Source organism: Bos indicus, chromosome 8 (assembly GCF_029378745.1).
Source record: "Bos indicus isolate NIAB-ARS_2022 breed Sahiwal x Tharparkar chromosome 8, NIAB-ARS_B.indTharparkar_mat_pri_1.0, whole genome shotgun sequence".
NCBI lineage: Eukaryota > Metazoa > Chordata > Mammalia > Artiodactyla > Bovidae > Bos > Bos indicus.
Genome location: NC_091767.1, coordinates 73,751,708 through 73,771,354, shown reverse-complemented (window position 1 = coordinate 73,771,354; position 19,647 = coordinate 73,751,708). Strand labels below are relative to the sequence as shown.

The 19,647-nt window shown below is 46.5% G+C and overlaps 1 protein-coding gene and 1 non-coding gene across 4 annotated transcripts in view; one reads left to right on the top strand and one right to left on the bottom strand.

Annotated features, from left to right (window-relative positions):
* Positions 1 to 19,647, bottom strand: part of DPYSL2 (dihydropyrimidinase like 2) — a 118,587-nt gene that overhangs the window by 52,099 nt on the left and 46,841 nt on the right. The gene's annotated exons all lie outside the window — the stretch shown is intronic.
* Positions 7,748 to 7,866, top strand: LOC139184682 (5S ribosomal RNA). The gene has a single exon (XR_011568255.1). It is a non-coding gene; the product is annotated as a 5S ribosomal RNA (ribosomal RNA).

Genomic DNA, 19,647 nt, shown 5'->3' with positions numbered 1-19,647 from the left:
TAAGGTAACTTGTATTTCTTTCATTACTCATACAGATGAATATTTCTGCTTAAGTTTAATAGTAGACTTATTTTTGTTTTGTGAATACCTTGTTCGTACCCTTTACCTTCACTATTAAAGCATCTTTCATTACAGTGTTATGACTTCATATTTTAAATATTATCAACTCTATGTCGTATATTGCAAATAAAATTTCCTACTCCTTGTTTTTCTTTCAATTATTTTACTGTGACGGGGGTTTTAATTTCTATGCAGTCCACTGTCACCATCTTTTCTGATTTCCACCTTTGATGAACTACCTTCTATGACCCTTTGATTATATTTTTTTTCTGGTTCTCTTTTGACTTTGTTGTTGAAATTTAACCTTAACCCATTTGGAAGATATTTTGGCATATGATTTGAGGTAAGGAGTTTACTTTTCTTTGTTTTTCAAATAGTTAACTATCTCAGCATAATACTGTATCTATGTTATGATTCCACTATGAGTTACAAGTGTTGTTTTTTTCATACACCAAATACTTAAATACAGTTGGCACGTACGGATTTTCTATTTTTTCCTATTGATGTATGTGCCTCTTCTGGAGCTAGTACCATGCCACCTAAATTATTATATTTTTAAAATATCTAGCAGTCTCATCCTTTTCTTCATTATGCTTTTTACAAATTTCTCTTAGTTCTTATTACCTATTGATTCTTCCACCAGAACTTCAGATTCTGTCAGGTGTCCAAAAACAGAAAAAAAACAACACTTTTTAAAGTTTTGGTTGGAATCACATTGAATTTATAATTAATCTCTAAATAATCTGCTTCTTCAGATTATTAGGTCTTTCTATTCATTAACGTAGCACTTTTTTAATTGATTAAAGTCTTTTCTTGGGTCCAAAACATACAAATGTATTCTCGTAATTCTTGGTTACTTTATATTTTGTGTTGCTATTATGAATGGGATTTTTAAATTATATTTTCCAATTGGTTCTTTCTGGCATATGGCAAAGCTATTCATTTTTAATAGTATATTTCTATCCTCAGTCATTTATTAATAAACCTTTTTCTTAGAGACAATTATCTTCTTCAGTTAATTCCTTTGAGTATTTAAGGCAAACCACCTAACAAATACCAATCATTTGGTTTTTGCTTTCCAACAGTGTTACTTCTTATTTTTCCTGTCACATTATATTGACTAAGACTTCCAGGACAATGTTAAATAACAGTGATATATATTACCCTGTTGAGTAAGGGGGTACTTACTCAACAGGGTAATATATATATACCCAACAAAACTGATACACTTGTAAATTCTAAAGCATTCCACACTATTATTTACCAAACTCCACATGCCTCAATCCACTCACCCATGTCTCTCTTTTAATTGGACACCTCCTCCTAATGCCCACCCTACAATCAGACTCCAGGACAGAATCCTGGCCAGCCTTCAGAGCCTTCATCCAAGTCTTGGACCTATCTGGGGAAGTCTTTTCATAACCATCTCTGGCCCATTTTAAAGATTTCTTCTTCTCTGTTGCCCCTGAACCTTCGTCTAAAAATGATCACATTTTGGGAATTCCCCGGAAGTCCAGTGGTTAAGACTCCACACTTTCATTGCTGAGGTCACAGGTTTGATCCCTGGTTAGGGAGTTAAGATCCCATAAGCCATGTAGTACAGCCAAAAAAAAATTTTTTTTATTTTAAAAATTAAAATGATCACATTTTATTGTAATCCTTTCTTTGTGGGTCTCCCCAGTAAGCAGCAAGAGAACAGAATAGAGCCCATATCTGCAGTCTTAATGGCGAGACCAGAACCTACCAAGTGGCCTAATAAAGACCATGACTGTGTGAATGACTTGATGGATGAATGAACAGGGTTTCATAGTGGAGGAAACCACAGAGATTATACAGAGTAATACTGAAATGGCACTGGGAAGGACCACATCCTTCCGGGCTGTTATCTCTCCCTCCACCCACATCAATGCAGCCCCAGCCACCCAGCACCGTCCTCAGTTCACAGTTTTATGAGATGTTTATCACTATGACATCAGAAGCATCCAGAAAGCGATGATGGAGTCATCTGAGATCCAGTGCATGCACTGAAACCATGCATCACACCTGATGACCACAGCAACATGCCAAGCAGGACAGGCACTGACCAGAGATCCAGATGACCAGGGTCTGAATTGTCATTTAGCCTCATATTAGTTGGGTGAATTTGGGCAAGTCACTTAACCTCTCTATTCTGCAATTTCCTCAGAAGAAGTGGGGGTTATTTCCCACCCTCTTGATCAAACCAGTCAATCCTAAAGGAAATCAGTCCTGAACATTCATTGGAAGGACTGATGCTGAAGCTGAAGCTCCAATAATTTGGCCACCTGATGTGAAGAGCTGACTCATTAGAAAAAATCCTGATGCTGGGAAGGATAGAAGGCAGTAGAAGGGGACAACAGAGGATGAGATAGTTGGATGTCATTACCGACTCAATGGACATAAGTTTGAGCAAACTCCAGGAGATAGTGAAGGACAGGGAAGTCTTGCACGCTGCGGTCCGTGGGGTTGCAAAGAGTCAGACATGACCAAGTGACTGAATAACAACAATTGATCTTACAGAGGCAGAAAGCAACCCTGAGTAAAGACTGTAAGCAACAGATACAGGATGTGATTAGTTTTATTATCCTGGCCTATGGAAAGGGGAGATGTCCATCTGAGGCAGGCACAGACTAGCCTGGGAGATCTCCGGTCCTCAGCAGAGACTGCCCTGGCCTGGCAGTCTACAGAAGGTATCAGAGAAAAGGACACTGGAACAAAGAGGCCACAAGGCCTCAGCCAAGTTACCTCCCTGGCACAAGACCTCTTACCTGCCCACCCCACCATAAAGCAGAATAAACACTGTGAAATCATTCAGTCGTGTCCGACTCTTTGCAACCCAGGGACTGCAACCCACCAGGATCCTCTGTCCAAGGGATTTTCCAGGCAAGGACACTGGAGTGGTTTGCCATTTTCTTCTCCAGAGAATCTTCCCGAACCAGTGATCAAATCCGGATCTCATGTACTGCAGTGAGATTCTTCACTGACTGAGCTATCAGGGAAGCCCAAGCAGAATAAAGGGTACTCATAAAAGACAACAAAACAGGACCCACTCTGGGACCCATGGTGACACAGCAGTGCATCTGGAGGGGCAGAGAGGGGTCTGAAAGGAAAGAAAGTGTCCAGCCAGCCAGAGACAGTGAACCCCAGAGTGAGGATTTCTGGGACTGTCAGGGGTGAGGACAGACAGCCCTGTTTTTCTGCATGCATGCATGCTTAGCTGCTCAGTCATGTTCGACTCTGCGACCTCATGAACTGTAGCCCACCAGGCTCTTCAGTACATGAGATTCACCAGGCAAGAATACTGGAGTGGGTTGCCATGGCCTCCTCCAGGAGATCTGCCCAACCGAGGGATCCAATCCACGTCTCCTGCTGAGCCATCAGGGAAGCCTGTTTATCTGGGACATCCCTAATTTCAATTATTCTTTCTCATCTCTTCTGCTGCTGCTGCAGCTAAGTCGCTTCAGTTGTGTCCGACTCTGGGTGACCCCATAGATGGCAGACCACCAGGCTCCCCCATCCCTGGGATTCTCCAGGCAAGAACACTGGAGTGGGTTGCCATTTTCTTCTCCAATGCATGAAAGTGAAAAGTGAAAGTGAAGTCACTCAGTCATGTCCGACTCTATCGACCCCATGGACTGCAGCCTACCAGGCTCCTCCGTCCATGGAATTTTCCAGGCAAGAGTACTGGAGTGGGGTGTCATTGCCTTCTCCATTCTCATCTCTAGGAACATCCTTATACTTTTCACATCTGATGTCCCCATGCGGAATTAGGAAAACATACTCAAAACCAAGTTCTCACATCATGGGTCAAGAAAAGTGTGACTAAAGGTCCATGAACAAGTGGACTGGTTTTATAATAAAGCCTAGAGTCAAAACCATGATGAAATACCACCTCACATCCCTAGGAATGGCTGTAATCCTAAAAAGAAAGCAATAGGTGTTGGTGAAGATACGGAGAAATTGGGGCCCTGGGACGCTGTTGGTCAAAATGCAAAATGTCACTTTGGGAAAACAGTTTGACAGTTCCTCAAAAAGTTAAAGACAGAATTACCATGTGACCCAGCAATTCTGCTCCTGAATATATACTCAAGGGAAAGGAAAATGTATGTCCACATAAAAACTTGCTTACAAGCGATAGTATTCACAGAAAAGCCAAAAAGTGGAAACAGCCTTAAATCCTTCAACTAATCAATGGATAAGCAAAATGTAGTATATTCTACGACATATTATTTGTCCATAAGAAGGAATAAAGTACTAATGCATTCGACAACACGCATCAGTCTTGAAGACATCATGCTAAGGGAAAGAAGCCAGACACAAAAGACCACACATTGTGTGATTCCATTTCTATGAAATGTCCAGAGTAGGCAAATCAGCAGAGAACTTTCTGTTTTAGTTTTTGCCATGGTCTGGGAAATTACAAGTAACTGCTAATTGATATGGAGCTTCTTTGGGGAATAGTAAGAATGTTCTAAGGGCTTCCCTGGTGGCTCAGTAGTAAAGAATCTGCTTGCAACTCAGGAGACTCAGGTTCAATCCCTGGGTCAGGGAGATCCTCTGGAGAAGGAAATAGCAACCCGCTCCAGTATTCTTGCCTGGGAAATCCCACTGACAGAGGAGCCTGGTGGGTTACAGTCTGTGGGGTCACAAAGAGTCAGACATGACTGAGCAACTAAAGAACAACCAATAAAGAATGTTTTGAAATTAGACAGGAGTGATGTTTGCACAATTCTGTGAATACCCTAAAAAAAAAATTGTACACTTTAAAAGAGTGAATTTTATGATAAATTCTATATATTTTTAAAGAGCCAATATAGTGTGTGTAAGCCAATACATTTATTTATACATAAATAAGGACAGAATAAGTGAATGAAGCCTAAACTGATGAGACTCCAGTTACTGAACATCTCCTCTTGATGCAATTCCTAAGAAGAAACAAGAAAAATAGACTGTCTTTTTGCAAATTGCCTTAAAGACAAAGAGAATGAGGAAAAGACAGGGCCAAGCCAATCCACGAAGAGGGAAGGTAATCAGGAAAATAACATTTTCTGGCAGAATCATGGATGGAAAAGCTATCAGTCGCTAGAGGACATCTTCAACTGGCAAGGAGACAGCGGAAAGAGAGGATTTATGTCAGAAAGGCAGAAATGTCTCATAGCATGTGACTTCTGGATCCCCTGACTCTATCAGAACAAAAGCCCGTCTGCACAAGACGAAGGACCCAGAAAATACAGATGAGAGAGCCTTCCATCTCCTGACGAAGATGGCAGTGGGTGGCAGAACTTGCCAATAAACAGAACTGAATGCTTTCAGGCAGGAAAGAAATTTGGGTGACAGTAAAGAGGTACCTCTGTAATGCCCAAGGAAGTGTCATGTCAGAGCTACACTGCCCATTTTAATTGAGTCTCAGTGAAAGAAGAGTAAGAGGAGAGGTGTATAATGAAATGAGAAATAACTGCTAAAGCCAATTGCCACCAGAAAGCAAAGTTAGCCCTTCAAACATCTCAGGATCCAGGTGTCATGATAAAGGGTTTTGACTGGACTTTCCTGGTGGCCCAGTGACTAAGACTCTGGGCTTCCATTACAGGGGGCCTAGGTTCAATCCCTGGTCAGGATACTAGATCTTACATGGATCAACAAAGATGCTGCATGTTACAGCAAAGACCCAGTGCAGCCAAATAAATGTTCTTAAAAAAAGTTTTGACTCTCAGGAGCAAAACTGGGCTGCAGGGACTTCCTTGGTGGTCCAATGGTTAAGACTCTGAGTTCTCAACGCAGAGGGCACAGGTTCGATCCCTGGTCAGGAAACGAGATCACGCACACTGCAATTAAAGATCCCACATGCATCAAGGAAGATCTGGCGTAGCCAAAATAAAATTAAATTCTTAAAAATTAGACTGCAGGGCCTACTCCCCTCCTACAGAACCTGCCTAAGCCGTGTCACACCCGCCATCTCACAAAATCCTTACAGCAACCCTATTAGGCAAGACAGGCTGATCCTGGCCCTTTTGACAACTGACAAAACCAAGACAGAAACATGGGGCAACTTGCCTGAGCTAATAAGCAGAGGGTCAAGACCCGAATTAAGGTCTCTTGATTCCTGGCTCTGTGAAGACGTGTCATCAAGAAGTTGAGGCCTCAAATTCTTTCCATTAGACCTCATGCTTCTCTTTAGAGGATCTCCATAAGGGAAAAATAATACAGAGAGCAGCAACCCCAAGTCTGAGAAACTGTTTGATCTTCCCTGTTCCTGCTCCTCCTCAAAAAATGCCATGTGCCCGAGGTGTTCCCCAGCCAGACTTGTGAAGGGCTGAGCCTTATGACCCTTGCAAGTGGGGGCCGAGCCAACATGATTCAGAGAAATGGGGAGAGATGGGGCCCAGGCAAGGGTGAGGAGACCTTTGAAGCGGCTTGCGTGCCGCCATCTGGCTATGCACAGAGAAGGGTTCCTGGGCTCCAGAAGAGGGATTAAGTTCAGTTGATGAATGCACAGCATGACTCACTCCTCCTGGTTGCTCTCCAAATCCCTCCTGGGATGCAGGGGGACATCTAAGGCATCCATCCTGTGCTTCTGTTGGGAGACCAGAGATGCTCGGCACACCACCATCTTGGTGAGCATCTTCCCCTGCTGGACGCAGCCTCCAGCTCAGTGACAGACGGTCCCTAGATGATCACTAGTTCCCCCTTCATATCACAGAAAAATGACTTCTACATAAAAGCTGGGTCGAAGGATCTGTTTCTTAGGGACTGGACAGCCCAAGGTCCCATCACAAACTGCAGGTGGGCACTGCATCCGGGATGTTTGTGAAGCATCCTGGGCACAGAGCAGCACTGGTGAGCACACTCTTTGGGGGAGGGGCTAGATTTTTGGTTTGTTTTCATTTGCTGGTTTAGCCATGCAGTGTAGCTTGCAGGATCTTAGTTTACTGACTAGGGATTGAACCCACACCCTCCACAATGAAAGCGCAGTGTACTAACCACTGGGAGCTTCCCAGGCGGTGCTAGTGGTAAAGAACCCACGTGCCAACGCAGGAGACATAACAGATGCAGTTCAATCCCTGAGTTGGGAAGATCCCCTGGAGGAAGGTATGGCAACCCACTCCAGTATTCTTGCCTTGAGAATCCCGTGGACAGAGGAGCCTGACTGGCAGGCTACAGTCCATGGGGTCAAAAAAGAGTCAGACACAACTGAAGTGACATGCACTAACCACTGGACCTCCAGAGAATTCCCGTCAGCACGCTCTTTGACTGTTCAAAAGCAAGCAATGCTCTTTATTCTGTGGTCCGAGAGTGCCAAGAGCCCAGCCCTAACACGTGCAAGCTCCGTGGCTTTAGGCAAGTCACCTGGCTTCTCTGGACTTCCCATTCCTCATTTACAGCATGAGGATGTGTATGTGCATGCTCAGTCGCATCCAACTCTTTGTGACCCCATGGGCTGTAGCCCACCAGGCTCCTTTGTCCACGGGATTTCCCAGGCAGGAATACTGGAGTGGGTTGCCCTTTCATCTTCCAGAGGATCTTCCCAACCCAGGGATTGAACCTGCATATCCTGCATGTCCTGCACTGGCATTCGAAATCCTTACCACTGAGCCACCTGGGAAGCCCCACAGCATGAAGACAAGCCCAGCTACCTTCAGGGTCGATGTAAGGACTAGAAATGCTGTGTATAGTCTACGGCCATACCACCCTGAACGCACCCAATCTCGTCTGATCTTGGAAGCTAAGCAGGGTTGGGCTTGGTTAGGACTTGGATGGGAGACCACCTGGGAATACCAGGTGCTGTAGGCTTAATTAAAAAAAAAAAAAAAAAGAAAGAAAGAAATGCTATGTACAGGGTTCGCACTGGGGCACAGACTCCAATAAACAGTATCCCTTTTCTGTTCCTTCCAAATCATTTCACCTTCTTCTACTGTATCTTGTGCTAAGGATGGAACCATGCAGCTCCCTGCTACGATTCCTTGCAGGTTGGTGCCTGGGTCCAGAGAGCAGTCAGTGGGTCATTCCCCTTCAGAGGCATTCAGAGGACAAGAGAACTCCATGCAAGCCCCTTGGACAAAGAGTGACACATACTGGGGTGTACCTGGGCAGTCTGCTTTACGCTGTTGTCCTGGCATAACAATTGCTGTTCTGTCGTTTAGTCATGTCCTCATGGACGTGTGGACTATGTGACCTCATGGACTGTAGCTCACCAGGCATAACAATTAGTAGCAGCCTTTTCACTCTCAAATGCGCATCCAATTTGGACAATAACTTAGATGCCCATTCTACACACAGGGCTTGAAGCCCCCATCTAATTATGTTAAAAGACGCTAAAACACACCACCAATTCTGAGCCTGTTGTTGGGACACTCTGTGGAGCTTGTATTTAACTCTGAAGCAAAAATTACACTGTCTCCAAAACTCAAAGTCCACCCCCGTCCACAGGGCTCAGTGAAGTGAAGTGAAGTGAAAGTCGCTCAGTTATGTCTGACTCTTTGCAACCCCGTGAACCATAACCCGCCAGGCTCCTCAGTCCATGGGATTTTCCAGGCAAGAATGGAGTGGGTTGCCATTCCCTTCTCCAGGGGATCTTCCTGACCAAGGAATCGAATCTGGGTCTCCTGTAGGCATATTCTTACTGACTGAGCCACCACGGAAGCCACCAGGGAAGCCACGAGGGAACCGGGCTCAGAGAGACCCCCAAATTATCTGCCAATCCCTCAGGACATAGTTTTCTAACTAAACCCGTTTTTTTGCTTTAACTAGGGATCTGTTCTGCCATTTTTTCCTACCTCCATGATTTGTGGAGCTAATGAGCCAAAGCAAAAAAATTAATAAATGACAATAATAAAGATTCCCAGCTAAATGAAAGAAGCAGAAGTGAATGTCAAAGAAAAAGCGTTGTCTGCCTGGACGGACAACATGGATGGACCTAGAGATTATCATACGAAGTGAAGTAAGCCAGATAGAGAAAGACAAATATCATATGATTTCACTTATATGTGGAATCTTTTTTTAAAAAAAGATACAAATTAACTAATTTCTAAAACAGAAATAGAGCCACAGACATGGAAAACCAATTCGTGGTTACCAAAGGGGAAAGCGTGGGTAGAGATAAATTAGGAGGTTCGGTTAATATATACACACTGAGATATATAAAATGGGGCTTTCCCAGTGGCTCAGTGGGTAAAGAATTTGCCTGCCAATGCATTAGACGCAGGAGACAAGCGTTCGATCCCTGGGTTGGGAAGATCCCCTAGAGAAGGAAATGGCAACCCACTCCAGTATTCCTGCCTGGGAAATCCCATGGATAGAGCAGCCTGGCAGGCAACAGTTAGGAACAACTCAAGCGACTGAGCATGAAAGCACAAATATCAAATAGATAAACCAAGGACTTATTCTATGGCACAAAGAATGATACTCAATATTTTATAGTGGCCTATAAGGGAAAGAAATCTGGAAAAGAATGTGTGTGTGTGTTTATAGCTGAGTCACTGTGCTGTACACCTGAAACTAACAGGTTTGTGAATCAAGTATATTTCAATAAAATACATTAAAAAAAAAAAAAAACACATTTTGTGTTTCTTAAATACATTTTAATACATTAAAAAAAAAAATACCAGGCACCATCCATCAGGGCCCAATGCTGTCGCCTCTGAGAGGTCTGACACAGTCCCTTTATTTGATCCCACACGAGAGGAACGGGTCCCTGGCCAGTCTGCCAGAGAGGAGCAAGCTCTGAGTCCCACAGGACTCTTATGCCACGCGTCTCTGAGTGTGAGGCCCTCTAAGGCTAAAAGCTCCTTTGCCAAAACAGCCCCTAGAGAAGAATTTGTCACCAGCACTGCCAGAGGACTGACCCGAGGCCATGCACTGGAAGCACGGCAAGCCTCGAGGCTGTGGGAAGGGTGATGCTTGTGCAAGGGAATGCAGACCTCCTTGCATGAATCCACCACAAAAAACAAGGGGTCCAGGCGCTCAACAGCACGATAACAACCCATTATAAAACTGGCCCCATTTGGATTCCTTTTTTGGCTAAAAAGTCAAATCTAGCAAGAGTTATTCACTGGATGAGCCACTTGTTGATGACACTGCTTTGCATCTGTGGGGTCAAATGAATTGTCAAGAAAATTAAGCCCCAAATTCTTTCAGCGATTATTCAGAGGGCAAAAAAAAAAAGAAGAAAGTGAAAAAAAATTTTTTTGTATAAGAAGTCATTTTAAAGGGCTTTTTATAGATGACGGTTTCTCCTGCTGTGTTGGAAATATGAATTCCATTAACATGGGGTGAAGATTAATCTTGAATTTCTTTCTGATCCCCTCGAGTGGCAGGAAAGGGAAATAACCCATCTGGAATCAGCTGGTACATGACTGAATCCTTGGATCAAGAGAGATGAACATAGTAGAGAGACTGTTGTTCAATAGTTGTCGTGTCTGACTCTTTGCAACCCCATGGACTGCAGCACACCAGGCTTCCCTGCCCTTCACTATCTCCCAGAGTTTGCTCAAACTCATGTCTTTTCAATCAGTGATGCCATCCAACCATCTTCTCCTGCCCCACATCGTCCCCTTCTCCTCCTGCCCTCAATCTTTCCCAGCATCAGGGTCTTTTCCATTGAGTTGGCTCTTCACATCAGGTGGCCAAAGTATTGGAGCTTCAGCTTCAGCATCAGTCCTTCCAATGAATATTCAGGATTGACTTCCTTTAGGATTGACTGATTTGATATCCTTGTCCAAGGGACTCTCAAGAGTCTTCTCCAGCACCACAGTTTGAAGCATCACTTCTTTGGTGCTCAGCTTTCTTTATGGTCCAACTCTCACATCCATACATGACTACTAGAAAAACCACAGCTTTCACCTTCTGGAGCTTTGTTGGCAAAGTAACGCCTCTGCTTTTTAAAACTCTGTCTAGTTTTGTCATAGCTTTTCTTCTAAAGAGCAAATGTCTTTGAATTTCATGGTTGCAGTCACCCTCTGCAGTGATTTTGGAGCCCAAGAAGACAAAAATCTGCCACTGTTTCCACTTTTTCCCCATCTATTTGACATGTGATGGGACTGGATGTCATGATCTTGCTTTTTGAATGTTGAGATATCAGATTAGATAGATGGATTAAACAGATGATATTGGTTTATATAGAGAAGAAACAGCTAGAAATATGAACTAGATATATACGAAAAACGACAGATGATGATAGCTTAGATGCCATGCCATCTGTCTCTCGGTCACGTCTGGCTCTTTGCAACCCAATGGACTGTAGGCCACCAGGCTCCTCTGTCCAAGGGATTCTCCAGGCAAGAATACTAGCATGGGTTGCCATTTCCTTCTCCAGAGGATCTTTCCGACCCAGGGACCAAACCCATGTCTCCTGCATTGGCAGGCAGATTTATTACCACTGAACCACCTGGGAAGCCCCAATTGGTATTGATATTTAGATAGAGAATAGAGATGCTGGCTAAATCATAGATTAGATAGGTAGACAGATCCATTGACCATTGATCCACGGATTCACACGAGTACCAAAAGTGTCACAATTATCATTTACGCACAGTCTCACTTACCTTGCATATAACCCTAAGAAATAGGAATTTATTAGCTCCATCTTATAGACATGGAAACTGCCATCTAGAAATATACTGAGTGAGTGAAAGTCACTCAGTTGCGTCTGCGTCTGACTCTTCCCAACACTATGGACTGTAGCCCACCAGGCTCCTCTGTCCATGGAATTCTCCAGGCAAGAATACCGGAATGGATAGCTATTCCTTTCTCCAGGAGATCTTCCTGACTCAGAGATGGAACTCGGGTCTCCTGCACTGCACGCAGATTCTTTACCTTCTGAGCCACCAGGGAAGCCATAGAAATATAGGCACTCACACTCAACCAGAAAGTACTAGAAAGGGAAAATTAAACTTTGGGCTTCTGATTGCTGGACCTCTCCCTGCCCTGCCTGCCTTGTTCTTTGCAGTTTCACCCTCTGGAACATGCTCTAGTTTCTCCCAGCTGAGAGAAAGAGAGAGAGGAGCTGAGACAGACCATATGAATGCTTGCCTTAAAAATCTCTGATTCTATGTTATTACCAGGCCCCTTTGATTTTTCTCTCACAGGCTCTCCACAGGGAAGGATTCCAGGTCTGACCTATCATTAGAGGGAGATTAGGTCATAAACACTATTGACTCAACCTAAAGACAGTAGGGTTTCCTCGGGAAAACCAGCACAGCAGGTGGTCCACAGGGCTGGGCCTGGCGGTCCATATCCCAGCTACACTCTGCCTTCAGCATCCCCTCTCATCCCACGCTGTACCATCTATCATCTCTCACCCACCCTGACTCCAAGTCATGTGCATGAGTGTTAAGTCACTTCAGTCGTGTCCGACTCTGTGCAATCCTAGGAATTGCAGATTGCCAGGATTCTCTGTCCATGGGATTCTGCAAAGTCCTACCAGCGCCCTACTAGGCACCAGCTAAACAAAACCTTCCCGAAGGAGGAGACCCTTTTCAGTGACCTGAGCTTAGCCCCATCCCATTTCCGAAGTTTCTGAAGGGCATCCAGCTACAGGATCCACCCACTCCAGGTCACACCACTGGAATCCCCCTCCTTTGGCAAAGAGGCCAGGATACAGCAGAGAACTGAGGGCAGAAGGCACCTCTAGCTTTTAGGAAACCTTGGCAGATCTTCATTAAGTTTCAACAGAAATCCAACTGCTGGACTAGGCACCTAGATTTGACTCGTAAGCCTGGCCACCACTGGAAGCTTTAAAACTACCAACCTACCTACTTAGAGGGCTTTCCTGATGGCTCAGTGGTAAAGAATCCACCTGCAATGCAGGAGACTCATGTTCGATCCCTGGGTCAGGAAGATCCCCTGGAGAAGGAAATGGCAACCCACAACAGTATTCTTGCCTGGAAAAATCCATGGGAAGAGGAGCCTGGTGGGCTGCAGTCCACAGGGTCGCAAAGAGTTGGACATGACTCAGCAACTAAACCACCACCACCACCTACCTAGCACAGTCAAATCAGAAGTTCTGGTCCTGGGGCTTGGGGAAAACTCCCCAGGGGATTCCAGTGTGCAGCCGAGGTTTGCAACTGGCTCATCGCAGAATTTCCCTTCAGAGAATAGCCTCAGCCACAGGGACCCCACCCCCGCAGCATCCTCCCTATCATTAGGGGAACATTTAGTCACATTCAAAGAGCGCTGGCTCCCATAGGGGTTAACCAGAAAGAACTCTAATTTCTACTCACTGTCATTCCCCTGGGTCATTACCATGGCAGTTCAGACAGACTAAAAGCAAGGAATTTGGGTAAATGGCTTCACCCAACAACAGCAGCCAGTTGGAGGCAGAGTCCTCAAAGCCCCGGGAAAATAATCATTTCCCAAGAAAAAACAGGCAAGTCCTTTCAAACAGGAGAAAGGGGAAAGCTGGGAAAAGGGCCCCCAGTGGAGTGATCAGGGACCAGAGCAATGGACAGCAGGTAGAAAAAGGCAGACCCTTCTGCCTATGACAGTCATTTATCCCTTTAAGACACCGTGTACCATTAATCGTTTAAAGAAGGACAGAATGTTCACCTATTATGAAAAGGCACTCTGATGAAAAGCACAGCAGTCCGGGGCCAATCTGGGCAGGGAGATGAAACAGCTGCTCCGTCCTAGTTCCTGTCTTGAACAGGAGGTGCCTTCAAGAAAACCACTGGAAACATACCTCATGGTAGTTTTCCTAAGTGACTAAGTGGGTATGTCCCGTCTTACTAATCACTTCTGACTTCTCCCCTACAACTCAGCACTGAGCCTTTCCAGGGACCAGTCACATTGCCAGGCTTTGGAGAGAAGGTAAGCAGGCAGGGTGGGGGGAGTGATGGAATGCAGGGGGGTGGTTTCCAACTGTGCTTCCCCAAGCCCTAGGATTTCCCAGAGGCAGAGGAGCTGCCAAGACGGAGGGGAAAGAAGGAGTGGAAGAGGATCTGGGCTCTCCCATGGCCCACCAGTGAGCAACAGCTGCCCTCTTTCATCAGTCTCATTTGCCACATAGGGGCTCCCAAGTCAGATTTCACATGAGAAGAGGAGAACAATGCTAAAGACCCCAAGAGAAAAGGAGCCATGGGGTCAAGGCTTTGGTCCAGACTCATGCTGCTGTTTATCAGGCAGCCAGCATGGGCAGCTCCCATGGATGCTGTGGGTCATATAGTAATGGATAGCGCCAGATCCATGCACTCTGGAAATCTCTGTCAAGCTCACTCAGCCAGCACAGGGAACAAGGGTCTCCTTGGACACATATGTATCAGGCAGGCTCTTATCTAGCCTGAGCCCATGCAATGCTGACTGTCGGAAGCCTGTCCCTTTCATCAACGATCAGGAAGACCTTGCTGAAGTCGATCATGGGCATATTCCCAACCACACCCCCTAGTTCTAGCTGTCACTCTGGGCAACAAGACTAACAGGACATTCCCAACCATCAGGATATCCTGCTTCATGAAAAGTCAGAGAATAGGCTCTAGGAGCAACCAGTAATGGGACTCTCCACCCTCTGTGTACAGGAGTTAGACTTGATCACATAGGATGGAGATGCCTTCTTAAGAGATGAATATCACCCTTCCATGGCCTGGGGTGACTCCTAAAGCTGTAACTGCCAGCTCTCAGGGCCAGAGGCCACACAACACACCCTGCATAGATTAGGGTAAATGCCACAGTGTCCATGAAATAGGGTCTAGGGACCCAAACAGAACCGTCTCTGCTTCCACAAGGGCCTCCATGTGTGTGTGCTCAGTTGTATCCAGCTCTTTGTGACCCCATGGACTGCAGCGCACCAGGCTCGTCTGTCCATGGGATTTTCCAGGCAAAAACACTGGAGTGTGTTGCCATTTCCTTCTCTAGGGGATCTTCCTGACCCAGGGATCGAACCCAGGCCTCCTGCATTATAGGCAGATTCTTTACCGTCTGAGCCACCAGGGAATGCTTGTATGTTAAAGTGCAATTATTTTGGATACACAATTGTTGTTCAGTCGAACAGTCGTGTCCAACTCTTTGCAACCTTGAAGACTGTAGCCCACCAGGCTCCTCTGTCCATGGGATTTCCCAGGCAAGAATACTAGAGTGGGTTGCCATTTCCTCCTCCAGGGGATCTTCCCAACCCAGGGGTCAAACTCGCATCTCCTGTATCTCCTGCACTGGTAGGCAGATTCTTTACCACTGAGCCTTCTGGGAAACTCCCAGAAGGGGCTAACAGACTCTAAATCGCACTGGGCTATGAGCTCAACTCATGAATGGCCTCCTTCACGAGAACAGCATCTATGGATGTGTGTGCTAGCCCTTCAGGAAGTGGGGGCTACATTCCAGAAGGCTTCATCTTTTTCACTCTCTTCCTCTGCTCTGCTTGGCACCAGGTATTAGGTGGTCAAGCAAAAATATCCCAGGGAGTGCATGGGTTCTTCCAGTTCCAGCCATTCATGGCCAAGATTTGCACAGTGACACCTGAGCTGGCCCCATTCCGTGGTGTCGGCTTGCAGAAGGCACTCATGTCCATAGATGAAATGTACACTTTCACCCACGTGACGCTTGAGGGGGGATGAGAGGCGGAGTGGACAAAAAGAACCCACGCCCACAGCCCATCAGATAATGTGGCTTTCTAACTGCCAGCCCACAGGCAGATGTTGTGGGGACAACTCAGGTCCTGGACTCAGAGACTTTCGTCTGATGTGGTTGGGTTTTCCTGTAAGCACTTTCTAACCCAAGTCAAATGAAATGATGCAAAGGGAATAATCAAAGTATGGATTACAGACGCATTCATATTCCAGTGCATGTGTGTGTTCACACATGGACCCGTCAGAGGCAGGGAGTAAACCCAAGCGCCACGTGGATGAAGAAATGACAAGCAGCGGATGTGCCCCAGAGACGCTCCGAGCCACACCTGTCCAGGAAGGCCCTTCACCTTGATGTAGGCCTTCTGCCTCCACCAGCACAGCTCTCTAGGAAGAGCTAGATAAGCCAAGGGGCTTCAGAGATGACTGCTGAGTCCTCCGTGGTGCTCAGGGACCACCCTGTGCACTCAGAGAGCAAGCTCCCTCATGAGACGACCAGCATCCCCACTTCCTTCCAAAAGATGGAAGGAGCAGTCCCCATTCACAACCTCAGAGTGATGCTCAGGCTCTGGGTTTTCCCCTCCAGCTTCCCTCCCCCAACCATTCCAACAGTTGATTGGACCGCAGTGGCCAGGGGCAGGCGACAGAAAAGAGGGCAGTGCTAAAGAGACAGCTGCTTCGGTGGAAATGAACACAACCAGTGAACGCTGTTAACATCAGACGTGTAAACCCTGCTCCCCACCCCCAGGATTCTTGGTCCACTGGCATGACACTCAGATGAAGCAGGAAACCAAGTCCCATGAGCAAATAAGCTCATCCCATCATTCATTCATTCATTCAGCCACGCATCAGTGAAGCAAGTGTCTCAGGAGTAAGACACTGCTGGGGGCGGCGGGTGGCGGGGGGAGGGGGATGAAGAAGAAAGAGACAGGGCTTCCCTGGTGGTCCAGTGGTTAGGACTCCACTTGCCAATACAGGGGTAACAGATTCCATCTCTGGTCCAGGAAGATCCTACGTGTCGCAGAACAGCTAAGCCGATGTGCCACAACTACTGAGCCTGTGCTCTAGAGCCCGAGACATGCAACAAGAGAAGCAACCACAATGAGAAGCCTGTGTGCAGCAACAAAGACCCAGAGCAGCCAAAAATAAATTAATTTATTAATTTTTATAAAGACAAAAGAGGCAGAGGAGCCATGATCAAACCATAACACAGGACAAATGTCCCGAGGACTAAGGCAAGATCCTTAGCCATCTAGAGTCTGCAGGTCTGGCATGGACCTCCAAGAGCCCAACTTTCCAACAGCTCCCCAAGTTCACGTGACAATCACCAGATTCAAATACAGGTTCAAGGGTCCCCTCAGACCCTCCAGGTCAAGAGGCTGGGTAGGGCTCAGGAAGCTGAATGTTTTAAGAGGCACCCCAAGTCACATCAGGGAACCCAGTCTGCTGACCACACTTAGAGAACCCCCGCTCCCACCAAATGGTCAGGTCGGTCCTCCTGCAGTTGGAGCCTCTTTCCTCTGGCTCTGAAGAGAGTAGAGATCCAGAGGGCGTCTCTGTGGAGATGTGAGGTTTCTGGTACCTGATGTGAGATGGAACAATAATAACCACCACAGCTGAGTGCTAACTGAGGGCCGGGTCCTATTCTGATGCCTCACTGTCGATCTCTGTGACAACTATCCCCATTTTGCAGATGAGGCTTAAAGCAGAGGTCGCACAGGTGGTGGGTGGTGGAGCCACAGTTGCAGGTATGCACTCCCATACCTGTAACCTGCACTGGTGAATTGGGTGAGTGCCCTGCCCTCTGGCCTCGGTCTTCCCCTCTATAAAATGGAAATAACTGTTCTCGCCTGCTTCCTAAAGACTCTGGGTTCTGAACAACTCTGATGGTCACAGAGCCCCCAGGACGCCAGCAGCACTTTCAACAAGCAGCACCCTTGCCACCTCCATGACCCCTCAGCTGGTCTGGATGCCGCCTACAGGGTGTGTGTCTAGAGCCTTTGCCCACCAATCACCAGACCAAAAGGGCAAAGGACGTTCCCTCTGCCCCGCATGGAGGGCCCCTTACAAAGATCTCATTGTACATTTCTCAATGACAGCCTCTGTTTCATGGCAATAATATTATTGTCTGCCACTGACGTGTCACCTCCCTTTCCAAACTGGCACTATTTGGCTGCATTGTGCACTGCAGGCTGTGCCTTACAGACAGAAATGGAGCCTCCAGGCCCCATGACCTGAGAAATGCACAGCAGGTAGCAGGTGAAGACACATCAAGTAACAGGACTTGGAGCAACGCAGAAAGATGGGAGAGAGCGGTTACGGGGAGCATGGTACCAACTTCCTTCAATGGCTTATTTCTATGTTTTCACTTGAAACTCTTCAAAGTGTCCGAAGTATTTAGTGCTGGCCTCAATATTCATTAAAGAAGCTACAATCTCATTGAAAGAGCAGGTCATGGGTACCAACGAAGTCTCACTAAGCTAGCTATTATTCCTCTTTGCAAGGCTCCTCTCTAAAGCACACTCCAGCCACTCACTCACCTGAAGCAATACAGAATGCATAATCGGCAAGCAAAAAAAAAATTCTGATTTCCTCATCTGTATTATTACCACGTGTCTCCTAAGGGAAGGGCAGGCAGTGGTAATTCTATACAGGTCACCATGGGTGGGCACTTGCAGGAGCAGTTAATATTTCTCCAAGGATATACAAGCAGTGGAGGTCAGAGTGTGACAACTTGGGACCACATTCCCACCACCTCTGCTTACTTTCATTCTTTGAGATTTGCTCATTAAATCTCCCCACTTTTTAACTGCGCCAGCAATTCTGCCTTAAAAGATGCTTGCATTCTGCCCAACTGAGTGGGGCAGGCAGTCAGATTTTTTCCCCCTTCTTTGCTCCCACACACAATAAGGTCATCTGCTGCTTATTCTGGGCCTGTGGTCCAGGAAGCAAGCCTCTGGAGACATCCCACACCCCTCTACAGAAGGAACCCACCTGAAAGTCAGGGAAAGATGCTCATAGCTGCTGAGAAAGAAGGCCAAAGGGAAGGTCAGGGTGTCAGCAGGAAGAGATGTGCTCATGAGTGAAGGTGGGTGGGGTAGGGAAGGCAGAAAGAGACAAGAGGACTTCCCTGGTGGTCCAGTGATTAAGACTCTGCGCTTCTACTGCAGGGGGCACGGGTTCAGCCCTGGTCAGGCAACTAAGATCCCTGACCACATAGCATGGCCACATAGCATGGCCAAAGAAAGAAAAGGACAAGAAGCAGGAAAGTAACCAAAGAATGGATCAAGTGTGAGGAGTGAAGAGGCAGAATCAAGAAAGCAGGATGGAGTCTTTCAAGTAAGTTGGAGAAAAAGCAGAGTATTTACGGACCTGTGGAGCAAAGTACAAGTGATTAGAGGCAAACTCCGTCTCTGAGCTCAGTGAGTTGCCAAATGTGGGAGCTGGAAAGGACATCCAGGATCCTCTAGTGCAAATCTTTACTGTGCAGACAAGCAGCCACAAGAACTGAGGTGATTCACCCAAAGGTCACACAGCAGGTTGGTGTGGCAGGTAGACCAGATCTCCAAAATCCTCGTTGGATATATTTATACCTCTTAGGGTTGTCCTTTGGCCCAATGATAGATATCACCTATTACTCCCTTGAAGTGAAATGAAAGTCACTCAGTCGTGTCTGACTCTTTGTGATCCCATGGACTGTGGCCCACCAGGCTCCTCTGTCCATGGGATTCTCCAGAATACTGGAGTGGGTTGTCATGCCCTCCTCCAAGGGATCTTTGCAACCTAGGGACTGAACCTGGGTCTTCTGCATTGCAAGCAGATTCTTTACCGTCTGAGCCACTGGGGAAGCATTATTTGTGACTTACTAACAATCTGTGACCAAGGCAGGGGCCTACAGGGCCCCGACAGGGACTCCAAACTGAGGCAGATTAAAACCTTGACTTGGTCTTCCAGGCTGACACCCGAGGAGTCTGTTTCTCTAAGGTCCAGTGTGGCTCTGCGGCCTGCCCTGGAGGAGGTGTGG